Genomic DNA, 18,835 nt, shown 5'->3' on the forward strand with positions numbered 1-18,835 from the left:
GTCGGAGGCTCCGCCCCTCACTGCAGACCTCCCATGATGATGAATCTGATGCGGAAAGTCTACAGACTTTCGATCCTCTCTGTCCCAGGGCCCTGGGCAGGGTCTCAGCCCGCAGGTGGGCCGCAGCGGGAACGGACAGCGGAGGGAATGGATGCCGCCCTTCTCCCCACTCCCTTTCTGCTCCATTTCTCCGCTACGACCTGCTGCTTTGTCCTACCAAGACTTGCTGAGCTGGCAGACGTGATCTCTGGCCTGCCCCCAGCTTTCCAACCTATGACAAACAGGACGTGGGGAGGGACAGGGTCCAGCTCCGCGCCTCTGTCCTCAGTGCCCTCGACTCAGCCTCTCGCCCCCGTCCAGGCTCAGGTTGCCGGCTGGGACGCTCTGCGGGTCAGGGCAGCGCTGCGGGAACACGGGCTGGCTGGCGTCCTCCTTGAGAAGTTAGACGACACTTGGAAGCCAGGGATGGGCCAGGACGTGGAGGTCACCTGGGCCAGCTTCCTGCCCAGCGGGCACCTGCCTCCCAGCTCCCCTGACAGATGGCCGCGCAGCGGCTCCTCGCCCGGCCCTGTGATTTATGATTTAGTGATCCCGGGAGCCAAGGGGCATCTGAGAGTCCTGTGCCTTTTCCCTGTCTTCAGAAGGGTCCTACAGTCAGTCCCACCAGGCAGGAACCTGGCACCCTCGGGTCCCCCCCCCCCTCCCAACCTTCCTTCTTCCTGTCCCATGCGGCTCTGCAGGGCAGCCTCAAGGTGCAGATGTGGGCAGGCTGTGGAGGAAGCCAGGGTCTCTATCCCCTCATTCCTCATCTGGGCTTCTCTGTTCTTCCTCAGATACCTGCTCTCTTGGTTACCTCTATCTGTAGCCTGGGGACTTTAAGAGTCCGCCACGAGCATTCATGTGTTTGGTTTGGAGGACAGTGGGGTTGGGGGGAGCTCCTGGGACTGAACCCACCATCTGCATGTCACCAGTGGTGCGGTCTTGGCCCGGGTGCTCTCAGCCTTGGCTTCCTCGGCCTTAAAACGGGGGCTGTGGCAGACCTCCCTTGTTCTGTGGAGTCACAGAAACGTGCAGGGCAAGCATTCGGCCCCTCTCCTGACGTCCAGGAAACCCTTAACAGGCAGCAACGACACGCATCGTCCACCCCTGAGATTGTCTGAGCGATCCAGCACTGCCCATCGGTCACCTCCTCAGTCCACCTAGTCCCAGACGCCTCCAGGTTCCTGGGTTCCGAGCCAGCAGCTGGTACCCTCAGGCCTTCTAACAGTGCCTGCAACGCAGTATGGCCCTCCCAGGAGCACAGCCTCGGAGAACAGCCAAGGGCAAGCAGTGTTGGGGAGAAGGGGAGCAGGGCAGGGGCAGGGGCAGCCATGGCTGCCTACCCCATGGGGACTCTGGGAGCCTGGGAAACACCCCCTCAGGACCCCCCAATAAGGGGAGGGGGCTGGGCTATGCATACGACCTCCTCTGCCACGGGTGGGTGATGCTGCCCTGGGAGAGGTGGGGTATAATGCCCACGCACCCTGGCCTTCAGGCCCCAGCAGACAGAAGAGCCCCCAGGTGGGGACACAGCTGTGCCTTCTCAAAAAAAAAAAAAATCTGGACCTTAGCCTGGGGGTGGGGGTGGGGGACTGTCTTCCCAGCTCAGACCCAGGAGCAATGGCTGGCCCTCACATCTGCTGTTCTTGTATTTTTTAGAGTTCTCTGCGCCTCTTACTAGCCAATGCCCCTGTCCCTCAGTTTCCTGTCACAGTTAATAATTCTTTATATTAAGCATCCCCTGTGATTTTGATGGATGTGTGGGTTTTGCCCCCTGATGGGACTCTGACGGATGAAGAACTGGTTCTGGGAGAGCCCCCAGGGAAAGGATGGTTTGGGGTTGGGCTGCTATGGGCTGGGGTCCCTGAAATGTCAGGGTGAGGGACATGCTGGGGCCGGACAGTGCCTTCCAGAGCGCACTCTCATCCAAGGTGGAGACAGTGACGGTGCTGATGCCTACAACACGCAGCACTTGAGCGGGACCACGTCAAACCCTCCCAGCCGCCCTGCTCGACAGCTTTGGGGTGACTGCCCCGGACCGGAGCCTCTGCCCGCTCTGGTCTCAGCTGCCTGAGCTTCGGGAATGCTGGGAGTGGTCACCTCACTGAGCGCTGACCTTCACCAGGCGAAGTTGGCACCTCCCCAAGTGTTGATATTTCCTTGTGGCAAGTGGCCAGCTTCGTCACCAGGGAAGGAATCTAATCTAATCCGATCCAATCTAATCTAATCCCCCCGTGTATATGCCTGTTGACATGTTTTAGGCCTAAGTCTGTGGTTGGTTGAATAACTGCCCGCCGGAGACCCAGGCCCCAGTCCCCAGAACCTGTGAGTGTTACTTTACCTGCAAAGCAGACAGTGCCCGTGTGATTAAGCTGAGAGTCTTGAGACGGGCCATGGGGCCACTTCATGCTGGCCCAGGGACACAGTTTCTCCAACACACCCCGTCCACCGATTTAATAAGGACTGTCATGTAAACAGAAAATAAAATCGGTTCTGGAAGAAAATCTTGTTGCTTTAGTGTCTCTGCTGTTTTCCTGTCCCCTCCCTTGAGACGAGACAGGGCGGCTGCTAAGAATAACGCCCAGTGATGGGACGGTCAGTTGATAAATACTCTGTGACCAGAGAGGATGCGCCCAATCTGAAGCCTGCTGACAGTGAGGCTTTGAGGGATGGGTTCCTGGCGGGGTGCGCGCGCTCACGGAATGCAAATCAATAGCTTGTCAGGAGAAGGGCACGTTACACGCATTCCAGATATTGTCATCGCGTCTGCGACAGTGACATGCGGGGACTCTATAGAGAGAGGGGGCTGGGCTGGAGTCAGTCCTCAGCCCCGCGCCTCTTACAGGTTGAGACTCGTGTCTGTTGATGACGAGGGGGCGTTGGCAGAGAGGGGACTCAGGATCAAGAGCAGCCTGTCTGCGGTGGGTCTAGCTCCCTGGAGCCATTGGAGATCTCTGTGCCCTGGTAGCTGTGAGGGTTCAGGACAAACGGCCTGAGGGCTGCGGATGCCCCGTCTCTGGGGCAGAGTCGTCTGGGGTTGGCAGGAGGAAGGGCCCAGGACAGCACCAGGTGGAGGTGTGGCAGGCGGCCTGAGCCTGCCCCTTCCCTGGCTACTCTGTCTTTGGAGCAGCTGGCGTGGGCCCAGCCATGGTGCCAACCAGCCTCACTGCTGTGTGCAGCTGGCTGCTGAGACGAAGAGAACGCCTTCTAGGGTTGACCCAGTTTTAGTCTGGGTTGTCAGAACCATGGCGCGTAGACCTCTGAGCCCCTCTGCCCGGGGCCGGAATAGGAACTGACTTATGGTCAGTGCGCCGTGTGGAATGCCGACAGATTTTCACGCTTTCCCACTGTCCGAGAGCCTGCTCTCAGAGATTCTGAAAAGTGTGTGACCTTGATTTACCCGTAGGCAGAGAGACAGATAGATCCCGGCACGGGGGCCCGTGGACGGCCTTGCTGAACTTCGCTCAGCGGTCACTGCCCTGCCTGGACGTGAGCTGTGAGGTGATGTCACTTCCGTTTTCCAGTGAGGGAGCTGGGGCTGTAGGTGGGGAACTGAGGCTTCACGTGGTTGCTCGTGAGGTCCTTCCTGTCCTGGCTCTGTAGGGGAGACATCCCTGGATGTCACATAATGTCTCCTGATATAGAGAAAGGAGAAGGGGAGAGGTGTATCGGTCAGCTATCGCTGTGTAGCAAACTGCTCCCAAAGTCAGCGGCTCACAGCCACGGGCCTTTCTCTTTATTGCTCCCACGTCTGGCTGGGGCTCCCTCAGTGGCTCTGCCTGGGGCTGTGTGAGCTGGGGCAGCTCTGCCCCATGTGTCTTCCACCCCCGTCCTGGAACCAGGGCCTAGTCATGACAATAGCAGAGGCGCAAGCAAAGTAGTGGGAACATTTAAGGCTTCATCTGGCCTGAGCTTGGAAACGGCTTGCCATCTCTTCTGCCTCCTACTCTGGGCCACTCAAGTCGCATGTCTGAGCCCAGGTTCACATGGGCTGGCCAAAAAGTTCATGTGGTTTTTCCATAGGATGGCTCTAGTAGCACTTAGTTGTCTTTAACTTCATTTGAAACCATTTTGTTAGATTGTGTTGTGACAGCTGTCCTATCAGCGTGCATTTCAAAAAAAAGTATCAAAATTGGTAAATTTTTGTGTAGCCGTTTTAATATTGAAAAAAGTAAAAATGCAACTGAAATGCAAAAAAAGAAAAAGGAGATTTGTGCCGTGTATGGAGAAGGCGCAGTGACTGATCGAACGTGTCTGAAGGGGTCTGCGAAGTTTCGTGCTGGGGATTTCTCTCTGGGTGATGCTCCACAGTTGGGTAAAGCAGTTGAAGTTGATAGCGATCAAATAGAGGCATTAATTGAGATCAATCAGTATTACACCAAGCAGGAGATAACCAACATACTCAAAATATCCAAATCAATAAAGTTATTAGTAAAAACAAAAAACATCTTTCATTTTATGGGAAAAAAAACGTACAGACTTTTTGGACAACCCAATAGAAACAGCTGCAAAGTCACATGGCAAAGAGCGTGACGCTGGGGAGGAGCTGAGTCCCATTTCCATTTGCCACCACTGTGGGCAAGGGGGGTTGATTCTGATGATGATGATGATGATGGAGATGACAGTAGCCATCAGATATTTCGTGCTTAATGTGGGCCAGTCACTAAGCTAAGCATTCCGTGTGCCTGATCTTATCTGTCCCTTATAGCAACCCCAGCTTGTAGGAGAGCAAACTGAGGTTGAGAAAGGTTACCTAAGTCACCCAGCGATAGTGATGGGGGGACCAGGATTTCCTGTCAATGAGGTTTGCTGACTCCCAAGGCCACCTCCCCTAGATGCCCCACTTTTCAGTCTTTGTAGCCCTGCCCTCTAGCCCTTGCCCCTGTTCTGGGCCTTCTCCTCTGGAGGGTGGATGGATGGACTAATTGGATGGATGGTGGATGGATGGATGGGTGGATGGGTGGATGGGTGGTGGATGGGTGGTGGATGGATGGGTGGATGGGTGGGTGAGTGGGTGAGTGGGTGGATGGATGGTGGATGGATAGGTGGATGGGTGGATGGGTGGATGGATGGGTGGATGGGCAGATGGGTAGATGAATGGACTGTGGATGGGTGGATGGACGGATGGCTGTGGTCTTCCTGCCACTTCAGGTAGACGACTCCTGGGGCAGGTCTCCTAGCCCAGGTGTAGGATGCCTACAGTTTCATTACGCTGATTATTGCTTGGGCTGCAGTCTGTGACCCTGGCCAACTGAAGGACTCCGTAGCTGCTTGGTAGCCTCAGGGACGTGACAGGGGCTTTGACTCAATATCTACTTGTCAGTCTGGGAGGTGGTTTTCTTTTTAAGTTACAAATTGAGAGTCATTTATGTACTGTGAGATGCACAGGTCTTAGGAGTTCTGACAAAGGCGCACACCTGTGTAACTGTCACCTGACTGAGAAATGCGCTCCCATTCCTGCAGAAAGTACCATAACTCGGCAGGTCTGCTGAAGCACCTGGCTGGGGTGATGTGATGCAGGATGCAGGCAGGTGAACCCAGGGCTTGGAGGCCGAGGCGGGAGAGGGCTGGGCAAGGCCATCGGCTCGTCCCCCTTCCTCCACACAGGCCAACTGGGGTCACCAGAAAGATGTCCATGCCCTTCCACGTGGCATGTGCTGTCCTTGAGAACTCCCAGACAGACCCAGGGCGGGGGGGACAGATAGGCATCCAGGCTGACAGTCTGTGAGCACCTGCGACCAGACAAGGGAGCTCCGAGGTTGGCATCACTGTGTCCAGGTTGTCAAGAAAAGGGATTGTGATACCCTGCCCTGGGCAGGGTTTGCTGTTTGTCCTGCCAGGAAGTCCTTCTGCCTCCTGTGACAGGGGAGTTGGGGACATCGAGGACTGGTGCCGACACCGGACCAGGGCAGCTTTTGCTGGAGGCTGGAATCCTCGCAGAGCAGGGCCCTCTGGGAATTCTCCCTGCATATTTGTGCAGAGCAAACGTTATTATGGTAGCTGGCAATATGTATGTTTGCAAAGCATGTAAGTGTTTTCGAATTGTCTCCCCAATGCTCTGGCCGGCCCTGTGGGTGGGCGCGCTCTATGCCCCAGGGTAGGGGGGGCTCTGGCCCCAGCAGGGCAGCACTTAAACACCCTCCAGCGCACAGCCGGGCTGTGGGCAGATGCACACCTGTGAGTGTGCAGCAGACAGTCTCAGCCAGTTCCCGGACCCCCGGCCCAAAGGAGGGCCCTGGGGAGGCAGTCATTTCTGCTCCTGCCACGCCAGGCCACGGGTCGGTCTCCACCCAGGCCCACTGGCTTTTGTGACTCAGAGGTAACAACATCACCTCTGAACTCCCCGGAGCCCCTCCTCTCAGCAGCCAGGGCCCTCCCCAAAAAGCCAATCCCTTGGGCCCACGCGGGCACCAAGTGGCATGGGGACCGGGGACGCTGGCACCTCTATTCCCCCCGTGTTCATTTCGCTCCGTTCTCCCCTCCATTTGTGACATAAAACCCGTCTCCGAGAAAACACTGGCTGTTCAACATCAGAACCCTATTACCAAATGCCATGTTTCCGCCACGCCGGCGGGGCGGCCGCGTGGACGTAAGTGGGAAATGGCTTCGTGCTGCGCTGTCTGCCCGGCCCAGGCTGTAGGAGCCCCGAGTGCCTGCCGCCTGCACGCCCCCTCCCCCTCCCCCACACTCTCACCTGCCTTCCTGGCTGCCCCCGCTGCCCCTTCCGTCCCCTCCCTGCCCCCTGTTGTTCTAAGCCTCTGTCGGTGACTGTGCCCCACCTCCCTGCAAGGCGTCTCCTTTGCCCCCTCCCACCTGCCACTGGCACCCCTCCTCTACCTTCCTGCACCCCTAGTGATGTCTCTCTGTTCCCGACCCCTCCCCCTCCCCGATCTCCATCCTGTACCCCGTTCCTTGTCTGCGGACACCTCCCCTCTCATCCCCATGACTGACGCAGGTACCCTGTGTCCTTCCCCCAGTTCTCTGCACCTGCCTCCCCACGGGTGTTGGCAGCCCCCTCCCGTGGCCCGTGGGGCCCCCCTGCCTGCTCCCTCCTGCGTCTTTGCTCGGCTCCTTCAGGCATCCGTCCGCTCTGCTGTTACTTCTTCAGGAGGCTGGTTGCCCCCAGCCCACTGCCACCTGGCTCTGTGCGTCCCCTTAGCACCCATCTGCGTGTATTGTGACTTCCTGTTTAAATCATGGCAGTGCACCTGTGTGCCCCGCCCAGGTGAGCCCTGGGTGGGCCCTGAGGGAAGCAGAGGTCTGCAAGCTGCCCAGGGCCTCCCCGGGAGTGGGGACAGGGTGGGGGCGTACTTGATCTCACCCCTTACGCCCCTGGGTGGCTGCCAGCCTCCCCCACTAGACTCTGAGCTGCTGAGGGGCCAGGTAGGATGTGGCCTTGGTTCTCACCCCCCAGCATGGTGTGGCACAGACGGTCGCAGTTTGTCAAATGCCTGGAGGAAATGTGGTGGCCACTTGGGCTTCCTCCAGGCTGTCCCCCATTTGGGGGAGGGTGGGAGGAGCCCCCTGGGTCACCTCCTCCCCCAGGCCTGCTGTGTTCTCCTTCACAGCCAAGAGGCCTTGCTACCCGGGGTGAAGGACCTTGTCCCCCAGGTGTGTGGGCTGCTAGCTGTGACTCAGGGTTTTGGTCCTTCCCGTCACTCCCTCAGCCACCCACTCGTCCCACACGTGTCTGCGGAGCAGGCGTCCATCAGACACTGGCCTTACGCCTTACAGTGGGGACTAAGACCGATCCCAGCCCTCCCAGACCGTGACTGAGTGAAGAAACAAATGGAAATATCATTGCAATTTGCAAGCGACGCCAGGAAGGAGGAGCGCAGGCCGCCGTGACAGTGACGCAGAACGCCGTGAGCTTGGGTGAGGGGCGGAGGCCTCTCCTCGGAAGCCACAAGTGAGAAAGTCTCACCTGGGTGGTGCTTGTCAGGGAGGGGCTGCCTGGGTCCCTTAGAGCCTCGTCCAGCTGGACCTTCCTTCTGGAAATGTTCTTCCGTGGGCCTCCCTGGTGTTTTGCAGTCTTGTCTTCCTTCTCTGTGGGGCTCCCGCTGTTCCTCCTTCCAGGTGTCTCTCCTACCCCCTGACTCCTGCTACATCCCAGATGTGACCCCTCAGCACCTGTTCATTCCCTTCTTTCATCCCATCTCCTCCCTCCATTCTTATCTGTGCCCCTGGCTTCAGCCACCGTGCAGATTTATAGTTTTCGCAATTCCTGTATTAGTCCTCCCCTGCCCTGGAATAGGTTATACCAAAACTTAGTAGCTTCAAACGACAGTCATTTTCTTAGCTCATAGTTTCTGGGGTTCAGGGAGGGGCTTAGCTGGGGACTTTGAGCTCCGCGAGGCTGCAGTCAGCACGTGGTCTTGGCTGCAACCTCCAGCTCGGGCAGGAGGACGCGCGCCCCCGATGGCACGCTCACATGGCAGTCGGTGGGCGGGAGCCTCAGATCCTTGCAAGCGGAGCCCTCCTTATGGACGTGTGGCATGGTGGTCAACCCCCCGCCCCAGGGGGAGAAGCAAGCCGGTGCTCCCATGTCTCTTAGGACATGACCTCAGATCTGATGCTATGGTCTGGGGGTTCCACGTACCAGCTCTAGTGTCATGGGGAGGGGACTGTACAATGGGACAGGGGACACAGGTCATATAGGCCATCTGGAGGCAGGCTGGTACCAACCCTAAAGCAGACAAGCCTGTCTCCTAAGCTTTAGATACTAGCACCCAATCACCTACCAAACACCCCCGGACATCCCAGGAGCTCTTTGTACGCAACAGGTCCAAACTTGACCTCAACCCCATAAGCCTTGGCACATTGTATCCTACAGCTGTCAACATACGCAGAGGTGTAAAGAGCGACCTGAACAATGATATCATGAACCCTGTCATGAGCCTGTCACTGTGCCCCCACAAGTCCTGCCCATCAGCTGCACCAGCCTCCACCTGCCTGGTATGAGTCCCCGTTTCTCATCGGATCACCGGCGGCCACCTCCGGAGCCAGGTCCCAGCCTTAGACTTCACCCCTCCACCCCGTCCACAGGGGCACCAGAGCAGCATCCTAGGACACAGATCTGCACGGTTTCCTGCTTAAAACTCTTCAGGGCGCCTTTTCAGGTCCGTGGCATGGCACTCACGGGGCCTCCTGGCCTGAGCCCTGACGTTCGTGGGTCCCTTGCTCTGCTGCTGCGTTCCCTCCTGGCACAGCTCTGGGCCCGCTCTGTCCCCCTCCACCCTCCCGGGGCCCTTCAGCCTCACTTCAGGGTCAGTGGCTGCCTCTGGGAAGCAAGGATACCGTCTCAGGATGAACGAGGCGCCTCTGCTTAGTTTCCATACATCCCCCGCCCAGCTTGGGGACCCCCTATCCCTTCCTGCAGTCTCTCAGACATATTTGTTTAGCACCCTTAGGTGCCCCACTGTTCTAGATGCCGAGAACACGCCCCGAGTTATGCCAAGGTCTGCCCTGTGGAGCTTAGCACCTTGTACAAGCCCGGGCCCCCACCTAGGGGTATTTCCGGTTTACTTGTCATCAGTGGAAGCCCCCTGAGGACAGGCCCACGTGCTGTTTTCTCTGTGTCCCCAGCAACCAGTGTAGGAGGGACGCAATGGATCTTCTGTAGGAACAGTGCTTTCTGGAAAGGCCAGGAAGTGGAGCCAGGTGCCCTGCAGTTCCCTGAGCGGCTGAAGCAGGTCTGGTAACCCATTCTGGTCCTCACCTGTCTAGACCAAACACTGGAACCCAGCGCTGAGGGATGGGGCCAGGGCAGGGAAGTGGGCAGGGGGGCCTGGGAACGCTGGGGACGATGCCCTTGTCACCATCATCTCCTCGAGAGCTGCTTGAAACCCACGCAGCCAGGGACCCCATGTCGGGGCTGGAGTTCTCCTGTGACTGGGACACATTTCCGGCGTGGGGCCTGGAGTCCTCTGGCCACTGGTTTCAGCCTGACCCCCAGCTTGCGCGGGGCTCTCACTCGGGTCGTGCAGCCTCCAGCCTTTCCTGCAGAAGCTGCTCATCCCAACCTTGGGGAAAATTGCTTCCCAAATTGCACCCCTCCGTTCGCGAGCTTTCAACACAGCGCCGGGAACACGACGATTACATGAGGCCCTTCCCGTCCTGTTCGATATGTTGAATAATGAACCATTTCAACAATACCTAACGGTATGCTGTATTATTAAAACACACTGGTATTAAAAAAAAAAGGACAAGCCCCGCTCCAGTGAAATTGTCACAGACTCCTACCAGACGCCAGAATAATGAAACCCAAATTATTTTTGCCGGAGTCAGGATTCATGAGGCAGGCGGGGAATCAGGAATGAGGCTGGTTTTTCCAGAGCAGTTTAAAAGCAGGGGGAGGAGGTTCATTTATTCAGAACATTACATACGTATTTCCTATCATCTTGACCACTGAAACGAAACGCTACGTGTCAGTGGAAGGAATAGGAAGTGTTGCTCTCGAGTCCTGTTTTAGACTCCAATTTTAGTTATTAGCTTATGTTTGGGGGGAGCAAAGACAGAGGCAGAATCGGAGTGACGGGGGCTGCCAGCTCCCCACTGGAAGGCGCCGGGGAGGCTTGGGAAGTGGAGATCGGGGAGGGCGGGCACCCCAGAGGGCTGCTTTCAGGGGGAAATGGAAAGAAAAGGGGGCCTCACTGAACTGCAAAGCCGGCGAGGTCTTGAGGCCTCTGTCCTCGTGGACTGGTGGCATTAGGAGATGGAGCGTTTGGGGTGGATATCTGGATGATTTTTAAAAGTGAATATCAAGTTCTTGCAATTACTGTACTATGAATTTTCCCATTTTGTGGAGATAAAATCAAAGTATCACTTTGTATTAGTTTCAGGTCTACGCCATAAGGACGTGATGTTCATACATATTGCAAAACGATCGCCAGAGTGGATCTAGCTAATATCCGTCACCTCTCACAGTTGCAAGATTTTTCCTTGTGATGAGAACTTTTAAGATCTGCTTTCTAAAACTCAAATGTATTGGGGCGGCCATGGTTAATAACATTGCACAGGTTTCGAGGGTACAATTCTGTGAAACGTCACTCTGAATGCTACACTGTGTACCCGCCACCCAAGTCCAGCTGCTTTTTCCTCACCTTGTACCTGACCCCCTTCAGCCCTCTTCATCCCCTTTCCCCTCTGGTGACGTCCTACTGTGGTCTGTGACCATGATTTTGTTAGTGTGGTTTCTTGTTCGTTTGCCGCTTCCAGTTTTATAGCCCACATATGAGTGAAGTCACGTGGTTCTTGTCCTTTGCCACTGACTTATTTTGCTTAGCGTGATATTCTCGAGATGCCTCTGCGCTGTTGCAAATGGTGGTATTTCATCCTTTCTATGGCTGAGTGGGGCTCCGCTGGGTATTTGTGCTCCAGCTTCCAGGCCTCCCTCGAAGGACACCTGGCTGTTTCCGTGCCTTTGCTATTGTGAATAATGCCGCGGTGAACACGGGGGTACATGCATCTTTACGAATAAGTGTTTTCAAATTTCTCTCCCATGGCAACAGTCCGACAGAATGCCTGTTGGGGGCTGGAACACCCAGGCAGCCCGGGCCTCCTGCCCCATGGGGAGCAGAGCTGGGAGCCGGGCTGGCTCAGCAGCTGCCCTGAGTGGGGGGAGGGGGTGGCCGACGGGGCCATGGGCCAGGGAGACCTGGACTGAGAGCTGAGATGTCAGGAGGGCAGGAATGAGCTCGTCCCTGTCCGTCTCTGAGGTGCCCTCCCACCTGGTCCCTGTCCTTGCCCTTGGCCGGGACCACTTCCTGCTCTAGCCCCCCTCCAGCGTCACCTCCTTCCAGTACCAACACCCAGGTGCAGGCTTCCTGGGAAACTCCCGGGACCCAAATTATTTTGAGGGCCCTCACCGCTAACGTGAGTGAGGAGGTCTCAGAGCTCGAAGGTGAATAGTTAGAGGCTCCCTGTCTGCCTCCTGGGAGGGACTCTGTGCTTGCCAAGGCTGGCACCGCGGCTGTGGGTACTGTGCTTGGTGCACGGTGGGGAGCAATAAACAGGGCTCAGAGAATGAGGAAGATGCAGCCCCCCCCCCCAGGACCCCATCCCCAGGATCTGACCCCTTTGCGCACAGAGTCCGGACCACAGGCTGTGGCTTTGACCCTGGGCCTCCTGGCCCTGGGCGGGCTGGGGCCTGACATCTCAGTACATGACTCCTCTCCTCCATAGCGGGTCTTACTCCCCTCCCACCCCTGTCCCTGCCCGTGAGGACCCTGTCCCTGCTCATAGAGACCCTGTCCCTACTCCTAGGGAGCAGGTGCCTGGTGGGCTGACCCCAGGCTCTCCATTCTCCTGTCTCCTCTTCCCTTATGTGGAGCCAACCTCGGGGGCCGTGAGAGGGGTTTCGTGACTTCATCACTGGGCCATCTGCCTCCTTCCCCAGTCCCTCCCCGTGGCAGCCGAGAAACCCAGCGAGCTCCACGGGCCCGGAAACCCCAGCAGTAGGCCTCCTGAGGGTGACGGACAGTGCTTCCTACCGTCCGGTGAGGAAAAACGTGCCTTGCAGTCAGGGGCACGCTGTTAAACCAGCTCCCCTTCAGCTCTGTTGGTTCAGGAAAGCGAAAGGAATCTTGCTAACAGGGCCAATGGGGGCTAGTCACCCCCATCCGCACCACGGGTCTCAGGGCCCCTGGGGACGGCCCCATGTCCCCACCTGTAAGCACACGCCGTGGGCCAGCTGTGCTTGCTCAGCGAAGTGCAGTGACCTCTCTGGGAGAACGCGCTTCCGCACTGCAGTTGCAGAGTTGGGGTGCCCGGGATGCGCCTCTGGGCCTGTGGGGGGGATGCAAAGGCACATGCCCCGGAGAAGGTTGCCCAGTTTCCGGAATCGTACATAACGCTTAGTGTCCTGGAGATGGGAGGCATTTGGGGGCAGCCCTTGGATTCCTGTACTGCCCTCTCCCCTCCGTCCTGGTGCCCTTTCCTTCTCGGGTTTAGGTGCCAGGGTGCTGGACCGGGTGTCTGGCTAGGCGGCAGCCACATGTCCACGTCCTTCCCTGTTCCAGAGCATCTGGTGCAAAGTGCACCCCAGCCCTGGCCTTCCCTGCAGGCTGCCTGGGCCCCTGCTCCGGCCCCTCCCCCCACCGCTGCTCTCCTGGCGCGCAGCCCGCTGCTCTGGGAGAGTCAGGTCACAGGCTTGCTTTTCTCATCGAAAAGTGGCCTCAGGCCTCTCAGGCCATCCCTGTCCCCTCGGCTGCCCAGCTCCTGGCGCTGTGCGTGGCGCGGATGATCGCGGCAAGGCAGTGGTGCGATGTGGGTGGGGTTCTCCTCAGGAACTGGGTTTTAGGAAAAGAAACAAAGTCGTGGCTTTTTCGCTCCGGGTCTGTTGTGAGAGTTCCAGGGACCGGCCGACAGGAGCCTTGCCCCCGAAGGGGAGGGAGCACCGCTGAGCTGCTCCCGGGGCCCCCGTCACGACTCTGCCTGGGCTGGTCAGAGCGGGCCTCTGAGGGCCTCTGTGTCCCATCTGCCCGGTGGTCGCACACACCAGGTTGGAGTAAATTAAGCCAAGACTTCCCAGGCCCAGGTGCCTCCTACCCCCGACAAAACCCCACCAGTTACCAACCCCCCAACAGACGCCGCTGCTCCCTCTTTCCCGCAAATTCCCACTGGTGATAAAGGGACACTATTCTAAATAAACCAGAGGTGTTTATGCAGGAGAATGGAAGCGGGGCATCATTCATTCATTCACTCATTCATTCGCTTGACAAGTACTGAGTGAGCGTGGCCTACGTGCCAGGTGTGACGGAGGCACTGGGGATAGTCTTGGCTGATGGGGACACTGTTGCTGGCCCTTGAGGCTCTGCACGGGGGGGGGGGGGGGGACCAAGACAACAGGAAGCACATGTGTGCATCTAGGGAGCAGCTGTGATAAGTCCTCGGGACGCTCATGGGGGAAGGAGGCAGGAATGCCAAGCAGAGGTGTCCTGCTCCCAATGGCCTCACCAGAAAGGTGCCATACAACAGAGTCCCTAGGAGGGAGGGACATCTGTGGAGGGACAGGTGAGGACGGGGGCTGCAGGGGTCGGGGCAGGGGAGGACAGGGGCAGAGTGCCGCCATAGTAGGCCAGACGGCTTAGGGTCCGGTGCCCCCATGGCCCCACACAGGACCCTGCACCCAATGTTTGCACTTATCACCCTGTATTTTCTTAGAGGGCCTCCCACATCATGTCAGCTTCAGAGTCCCCGAACCTGGCTTCACCTGGCTTGCAGGCCTCTGTCCTCTAGAAAGAGAGAGGGGAGGGCGTGTGGGAGCCACGGCAGCCGTGGGTCCCGGGTGGGAGCTAGGCCGCGGGCAGTGAGCGCAGGAGGCGTCGTGAGACCGGACGGCACGGGGAGGCGGAGAGTCGCTGGGGTCCAGGCTCCAGGCACCGGGCGGGAGCCGCAGGAGGGCGGCAGAACCAGCCGGGACTGCGGGGGCCTCTGGCAAGAGGGTCTTAATGATTTGTTTTCCACAAGGTTTGTCTTGTTCCCCAGGGGCGTGATCCCTGGTAGCATCCGAGTGGCTTTGAAGCTGCCCTTGCTAAGTGTTTGTTTTATGTCAAAAAAAAAAAAAAAAGAGACATCCGCTTCAAAGGCATTTAATGTTTTTCTTTTCTTTTCCTTCAGGTTGGAGGAATCTTCCTTCCATCCCTGAGACTGAGACCCTGAAGCTTTTCTTGCTGACACCTGTCCCCATCCATTGTCCACCCCAAAGCAGGTCCAGAAAGAGCCCCAGCGGGACCTCCCGGCTGCAGGAAAAACAGACCGCACCTGCCAGGACCAGGTAAGGCTGCGTGCCGACCACACCTGTCCCCAGAGTCTGCGTTTGTGATGGGGAGACATTTTACGACGGGAATTTTATTTTGTACGTGGGACTTGCGGGGGCATTCTGTTGGTGGTAGTCTGTAGGTCACAGTGCTTTGTGGCTTCAGGGGAGAACCGGCAGGCCCCCAGGAATGCGCTGGGTAGAATTTTGGGAGGACAGCTGTTCTCTGTACCCTGAGATCTGTCAGCCTGGCTGCGGAGGCGTGAAGCCCGGGAAGGTGGGCGGACACGGTGTAGTGTCCACTGACTGGTTCCGTGCAAAATGCTGCAGGAGCCAAGGTGGGGGCTTGATACTCTGCACAGCGGGTCCCATGCCCACTGCCCAGATTTCCCTGGGGCTCCGGGATGCTTTCATCTCACTCAGGCAGGACCCAGTTCCCACGTGTCCCCACCTTGAGTGGGGGACCGCACTTCCACTCAGCCACTAACCAACTGGAGTCAGTGGCGGGCCACCAGGCTTAGAGCCCTGTCCCCTAGAGACTGGCCCAGATAAGTTTCCAGGCCCCTTGCACTTGTGACCGACTGGCTGTAAACTTGAGGGTTCCCGTGACCTCCTCATTTTTGATAATTTGCTAAAAAGACTTGTGGGACTCAGGAAAGCTCTACACCTATGATCATGGTTTTGTTATAAAGGCCGCACATAGGACGGGGCCTGGGAGGGTCCCGGATGTGGAGCCCCCTCCCTGTAGAGTCGGGACAGGCCGCTGACCCAGCACATCCATGCGTCCACCAGCGACTACGGTCCCCAGCTTCAGGCATCTGGGGTTTTATTGGGGTCTTATTTCATCATGGGTCCCATGACTGAACCTGGCTCCAGCCCCCCTCCCTTCCCCCTCCCTGCTTCTGGGTGACAGTTCCAGTCACCATATTACCCCTCCCTCGGAACCACCTGCGGGTCCACCCTGAGCTACCTGGTCAGCATAAAGTCGGGTGTCATCAAAGGGACTCATTATAATGACAAGACACTAATCCTCCAGGAGTTCCAAAGGCGTTAGAGGTCACCTCCCAGGACCCGGGGGCAAACACCAGACACGTGCTCTATTGCCCCGCTGTGAGGTCCTGTGCAGCCCTTCCCCCTGGAGAGACTGTCCAGTGCTGGTGGTCCCTGTCACCCCAGGCCTGCGTGCTGGCCCCTGTGCCGGCGGAGCAAGCGATGCCAGAGAGAATTCTGGGAACAGTGTCCAGGGAATCAGGTTCCGTGCATGACCCTGGTGTATCTCTTCGGGTGGTGGAATTGGGTTCTCATCCCTGCCTCAGGCATCTGGGGCTTCTCTTCTTGCCATGGGCTCACAGGTCAACACACCTGAGCCCCTCCAATGTGCACCCCACTGCAGGGAGAGGCGTGAAAGCAAAGCCTAGCCCAGCCCCCGGAGTGTTTCTGTTCCCGTCAGGGGGTGAGAGCTGGGGAGAATATGCAGCGGGCCCTGTGATGGAGACTGGAGTTTGCTGTCCCCCCAGGGCGGTGAGGGCCAGCGCTGCTGCTGTGGCCGTGAACGCAGGCTGGGGGGGTGGGGGTACGGGGTGGGCAGAGAAAGCTGAGCACAGGCCTGTTGAAGAAGCTGAAGCTGCAAGAAGGCCGGTCCGCCTCTGGGCGGCTGAGCAGGAAAGAGAGGGAGATGGAGAGAGTTTTGGGTTAAAATCAGAATCCTTAGGTCGGGGGAGGGATTTGGGGTTTTGGCTTAGGGATGGTGGGGGTCTCTGGAGGGCAATGCAGGGACCCCTGGAGGAGGTGCATCCAGGGAGAGCTTGGGACCAGTGACGGAGAACCTGCAGGGAAACACTGGGGTGGGGGGAGCTTCCATCTGTACCCCACCCTGTGTGTGGCATGCAGGACTTTTTGGGGTAGCTCCCCTCACTGCAGAGGTGGCCTTGCTGGGGAGAGGGTCAGGTGGGGTCAGGAAGGGGTCAGAGGAGGGCCTGGGAGGAGCAGGCTCCCCCCAGGTCAGGGTCCCAGGCCCGCCGACTTCTCTGCCTTGGAAAGGGTCCCATTAAGTAGATCCCATTCTAAAGCTCATCCTTTAAATATGAATTCAGTTTGGATTTTACTGTGCAGTAAATGATGCGTCTTTATCAACTACTTTAAAATTGGCCAAGTATAGGGGACAGCGTGTGATCAAAGCTGGGGTGGCCGCCCTTGTATCAGGGCCAGGGTGAGCGTGTTGTATCTGGGCAGAGGGCACATGTCGGTGGTCGTCCCCACCCCCAACATTAGGAACAGTCCGTCAACCCCGGCCCCACCCTCAGGGACGGACCCACAAGTGGCACCGGGCAACTTGCCATAAATCATCCCGGTACAAGCACGCTTCCCGCATCATCCATCACGCCCAGCTCTTGTCTGCTTGTTTTTAAAAGCTGTTAAACTGGGATCCATCTCGGGCACCCTCGGGCCGAGCTGACGCCCAGGCTGCCCAGGCTGATGCTCCGGGAGCCTTCTAGAGCCTCACGGCAACCGTCTCCTGGGAGTGGGGGAGGGAGAGCGGGGCTTTATCTAGTTACGCCAGAGCTGGTGGGACGGATCTCCAACAGTTACAGTGAGTGCCTTCCTGCCACGCGTGGGAGCCCTGGCTGCTGCTGGTGGAACAGGTGAGAGACACCCACTCAAGAAGTGCCCTGGGCTCCTTCCTCCTGTGGGGCGCCTTATTGCTTCCCTCGCCTGATACTGGGATTTCAACTGTAGCTTGAGCCAGTTTTTGGAGAAGGGAATCCTTCTAGAAACATCCGTGGTTCCTCTTCTATTTTTAAATGTATTTGAAAAAGACTCAGGAAGGGGACTGAGGTCAGCTTCACACTCTCTCTGTCTCTCCTTTGAGAATTTGCGGAAGGCCTGGACCGGCTTTGCGGTTGCTGAGACCTCCCAGGCTCCTTTAGCATCCACCCCCATGACTGGTGCTGGGTTTGCCTCCAAAATCCCTTCTGCCTGTCCCAGACAGATGTCACAAGCCTCGGTGGCATTGGTGGAATTTTGTGCCGTCTGCTTTTGGCTTCTTCCCTATCCATTTCTTTGCCCCGCGTTTATTGAAGGATAAAACTGCTTACTGGCCCTGGTGTGGCATTTAAAAAAAAAAATAGGAGAAGAGGCCGGTGTTTTTTCTTGGTGACTTCTGAGCTTCCGGAGTGAGCAGCCCCGAGGCCCGGGGGTCAGGAGGGGCCATCGACACATTCCCCGGGGAGCTGGAGCTGCGCAATTAGAACCCATTAGTCAGTCAGTGTGTTAAAGCATTAAGAACAATTAAGGGTGAGAAGAGTTTCCAGATGTAGCTGGGAGCTCTGCTGGCTGCTCCCCAGAAGGAAGCAGTGTGCGGAGAGAGGCAGGAATCCACAGGGTCTCCTCAGACACCTATCTGCCCCCTGCCACCTCCATGGCCCAGAGCCTGGTGCCAGGATAGGGCAGCCGGTAGGCGGGGCTCCCAAATCAGGTGCTGGGCAGGGATGTCTGAGTTGCCGCCAGGGACCACGGACTGGGGCCTAAAGCGAAGAGATGTGTTCAGTCCTGATTCCGCAGCCCAGGTGTCCCGCGCCCCCTGGGTTCTGGCCGTCACCTGCAACCCTTGGCGTCTCCTGGCTGGTGGAGGGTGGAGGCAGTGTCCCAGTCTGCCTCCTCGCCTCTGCCTGGGCATCTCCTCTGCACGGGTGCACCTGTCCCTCCCCTGGCAAGGACACCCGCCATCATGTTCGTGCCCCCCTGCAGCTGTAGGACCCCATCTTAACTTATTCCGTCTGCAAGGGCCCTACCTCCTAATCCAGTCACACTCACAGGTCCTGGGGGTTCGCATTTCAACATCTGCTATGGGAGGGACACAATTCTGCCCACTCTCACCTTCAAGACTGTGTGAGAGAAAGACGGGGAGAGGGAGGGACAGTGGCCTCTGCATGTCCCGCATTGCTCACTCACCTTGAGCGTCACCCTTCCCCGCGGTACCCAACTCACCAGACACTGGGACGCTCACAAGAACTGTCCACCTGTCATTGGTCGTTGGAA

The 18,835-nt window shown here is 57.7% G+C and overlaps 1 protein-coding gene across 3 annotated transcripts in view; it reads left to right on the top strand.

The window, feature by feature from the left end:
• Positions 1–18,835, top strand: part of RBFOX3 (RNA binding fox-1 homolog 3) — a 305,276-nt gene that overhangs the window by 66,194 nt on the left and 220,247 nt on the right. For all 3 annotated transcript variants that reach the window (XM_090257313.1, XM_090257312.1, XM_090257314.1), the window contains exon 2: positions 14,659–14,815. The gene's annotated coding sequence lies outside the window, so the exon portion shown is untranslated. The remainder of the gene's footprint in view (positions 1–14,658; positions 14,816–18,835) is intronic.

Source organism: Furipterus horrens, unplaced genomic scaffold, assembly GCF_987537825.1.
Source record: "Furipterus horrens unplaced genomic scaffold, mFurHor1.1.pri manual_scaffold_11, whole genome shotgun sequence".
NCBI lineage: Eukaryota > Metazoa > Chordata > Mammalia > Chiroptera > Furipteridae > Furipterus > Furipterus horrens.